At 38.7% G+C, this 3918-nt stretch overlaps 1 non-coding gene across 1 annotated transcript in view; it reads left to right on the top strand.

Annotated features, from left to right (window-relative positions):
* LOC119558698 overlaps nt 1–3663 on the top strand; it is a 3971-nt gene extending 308 nt beyond the window's left edge. Inside the window, exon 1 of the ribosomal RNA XR_005220370.1 lies at nt 1–3663. This exon is cut by the window's left edge and continues 308 nt beyond it. This is a non-coding gene — a ribosomal RNA (large subunit ribosomal RNA).
* Nucleotides 3664–3918: the final 255 nt, after the last annotated feature.

The following is a 3918-nucleotide window of genomic DNA, read 5'->3' as shown; positions in this document are numbered from 1 at the left end:
TGGGTGGTAAACTCCATCTAAAACTAAATATAACCATGAGACCGATAGTAAACAAGTACCGTGAGGGAAAGTTGAAAAGAACTCTGAATAGAGAGTTAAACAGTACGTGAAACTGCTTAGAGGTTAAGCCCGATGAACCTGAATATCCGTTATGGAAAATTCATCATTAAAATTGTAATATTTAAACAATATTATGATAATAGTGTGCATTTTTTCCATATAAGGACATTGTAATCTATTAGCATACAAAATTTATCATAAAATATAACTTATAGTTTATTCAAATTAATTTGCTTGCATTTTAACACAGAATAAATGTTATTAATTTGATAAAGTGCTGATAGATTTATATGAATACAGTGCGTTAATTTTTCGGAATTATATAATGGCATAATTATCATTGATTTTTGTGTTTATTATATGCACTTGTATGATTAACAATGCGAAAGATTCAGGATACCTTCGGGACCCGTCTTGAAACACGGACCAAGGAGTCTAACATATGTGCAAGTTATTGGGATATAAACCTAATAGCGTAATTAACTTGACTAATAATGGGATTAGTTTTTTAACTATTTATAGCTAATTAACACAATCCCGGGGCGTTCTATATAGTTATGTATAATGATATTTATATTATTTATGCCTCTAACTGGAACGTACCTTGAGCATATATGCTGTGACCCGAAAGATGGTGAACTATACTTGATCAGGTTGAAGTCAGGGGAAACCCTGATGGAAGACCGAAACAGTTCTGACGTGCAAATCGATTGTCAGAATTGAGTATAGGGGCGAAAGACCAATCGAACCATCTAGTAGCTGGTTCCTTCCGAAGTTTCCCTCAGGATAGCTGGTGCATTTTAATGTTATATAAAATAATCTTATCTGGTAAAGCGAATGATTAGAGGCCTTAGGGTCGAAACGATCTTAACCTATTCTCAAACTTTAAATGGGTAAGAACCTTAACTTTCTTGATATGAAGTTCAAGGTTATGATATAATGTGCCCAGTGGGCCACTTTTGGTAAGCAGAACTGGCGCTGTGGGATGAACCAAACGTAATGTTACGGTGCCCAAATTAACAACTCATGCAGATACCATGAAAGGCGTTGGTTGCTTAAAACAGCAGGACGGTGATCATGGAAGTCGAAATCCGCTAAGGAGTGTGTAACAACTCACCTGCCGAAGCAACTAGCCCTTAAAATGGATGGCGCTTAAGTTGTATACCTATACATTACCGCTAAAGTAGATGATTTATATTACTTGTGATATAAATTTTGAAACTTTAGTGAGTAGGAAGGTACAATGGTATGCGTAGAAGTGTTTGGCGTAAGCCTGCATGGAGCTGCCATTGGTACAGATCTTGGTGGTAGTAGCAAATAATCGAATGAGACCTTGGAGGACTGAAGTGGAGAAGGGTTTCGTGTGAACAGTGGTTGATCACGAGTTAGTCGGTCCTAAGTTCAAGGCGAAAGCCGAAAATTTTCAAGTAAAACACAAATGCCATACAAATATAATTATATTATATAAATCAAGCTAATTAATATACTTGAATAATTTTGAACGAAAGGGAATACGGTTCCAATTCCGTAACCTGTTGAGTATCCGTTTGTTATTAAATATGGGCCTCGTGCTCATCCTGGCAACAGGAACGACCATAAAGAAGCCGTCGAGAGATATCGGAAGAGTTTTCTTTTCTGTTTTATAGCCGTACTACCATGGAAGTCTTTCGCAGAGAGATATGGTAGATGGGCTAGAAGAGCATGACATATACTGTTGTGTCGATATTTTCTCCTCGGACCTTGAAAATTTATGGTGGGGACACGCAAACTTCTCAACAGGCCGTACCAATATCCGCAGCTGGTCTCCAAGGTGAAGAGTCTCTAGTCGATAGAATAATGTAGGTAAGGGAAGTCGGCAAATTAGATCCGTAACTTCGGGATAAGGATTGGCTCTGAAGATTGAGATAGTCGGGCTTGATTGGGAAACAATAACATGGTTTATGTGCTCGTTCTGGGTAAATAGAGTGTCTGGCATTTATGTTGGTCACTTGTTCCCCGGATAGTTTAGTTACGTAGCCAATTGTGGAACTTTCTTGCTAAAATTTTTAAGAATACTAATTGGGTTAAACCAATTAGTTCTTATTAATTATAACGATTATCAATTAACAATCAATTCAGAACTGGCACGGACTTGGGGAATCCGACTGTCTAATTAAAACAAAGCATTGTGATGGCCCTAGCGGGTGTTGACACAATGTGATTTCTGCCCAGTGCTCTGAATGTCAAAGTGAAGAAATTCAAGTAAGCGCGGGTCAACGGCGGGAGTAACTATGACTCTCTTAAGGTAGCCAAATGCCTCGTCATCTAATTAGTGACGCGCATGAATGGATTAACGAGATTCCTACTGTCCCTATCTACTATCTAGCGAAACCACAGCCAAGGGAACGGGCTTGGAATAATTAGCGGGGAAAGAAGACCCTTTTGAGCTTGACTCTAATCTGGCAGTGTAAGGAGACATAAGAGGTGTAGAATAAGTGGGAGATATTAGACTTCGGTTTGGTATCGCCAATGAAATACCACTACTCTTATTGTTTCCTTACTTACTTGATTAAATGGAACGTGTATCATTTCCTAGCCATTATACGGATATATTTATTATATCTTATGGTATTGGGTTTTGATGCAAGCTTCTTGATCAAAGTATCACGAGTTTGTTATATAATCGCAAACAAATTCTTTAATAAAACGGTGCATTTATGTATTTTTGATTTGAAAATTTGGTATAACTCCAATTACTCAGGTATGATCCAATTCAAGGACATTGCCAGGTAGGGAGTTTGACTGGGGCGGTACATCTCTCAAATAATAACGGAGGTGTCCCAAGGCCAGCTCAGTGCGGACAGAAACCACACATAGAGCAAAAGGGCAAATGCTGACTTGATCTCGGTGTTCAGTACACACAGGGACAGCAAAAGCTCGGCCTATCGATCCTTTTGGTTTAAAGAGTTTTTAACAAGAGGTGTCAGAAAAGTTACCATAGGGATAACTGGCTTGTGGCGGCCAAGCGTTCATAGCGACGTCGCTTTTTGATCCTTCGATGTCGGCTCTTCCTATCATTGTGAAGCAAAATTCACCAAGCGTTGGATTGTTCACCCATGCAAGGGAACGTGAGCTGGGTTTAGACCGTCGTGAGACAGGTTAGTTTTACCCTACTAATGACAAAACGTTGTTGCGACAGCATTCCTGCGTAGTACGAGAGGAACCGCAGGTACGGACCAATGGCACAATACTTGTTCGAGCGAACAGTGGTATGACGCTACGTCCGTTGGATTATGCCTGAACGCCTCTAAGGTCGTATCCGTGCTGGACTGCAATGATAAATAAGGGGCAATTTGCATTGTATGGCTTCTAAACCATTTAAAGTTTATAATTTACTTTATAAACGACAATGGATGTGATGCCAATGTAATTTGTAACATAGTAAATTGGGAGGATCTTTGATCACCTGATGCCGCGCTAGTTACATATAAAAGCATTATTTAATACAATGACAAAGCCTAGAATCAATTGTAAACGACTTTTGTAACAGGCAAGGTGTTGTAAGTGGTTGAGCAGCTGCCATACTGCGATCCACTGAAGCTTATCCTTTGCTTGATGATTCGATAATAAAGATGTTGCAAGCGGGCATAATCATTATGCTTGCTTGCAGCATCGCACGCCACTTTGTTTGTGGTGTGTAAGGTAGGGAAGAAGAAATATAAAAGACCTAAATTGGAAACATCAATATATAAGTAAATATTGAACAAACAAAATGTATCGTCATCTTATTAGTGACGCGATGATAAAGTGGCAAACATATTCCATGTATAAATATTCCTATGGTATTAAAATTCAAGTAAAGAGGACATATATAAAAGT

The sequence above is a fragment of the Drosophila subpulchrella genome, unplaced genomic scaffold (assembly GCF_014743375.2).
Source record: "Drosophila subpulchrella strain 33 F10 #4 breed RU33 unplaced genomic scaffold, RU_Dsub_v1.1 Primary Assembly Seq129, whole genome shotgun sequence".
Lineage (NCBI taxonomy): Eukaryota > Metazoa > Arthropoda > Insecta > Diptera > Drosophilidae > Drosophila > Drosophila subpulchrella.
This window is presented reverse-complemented; position numbering and strand designations above follow the sequence as displayed.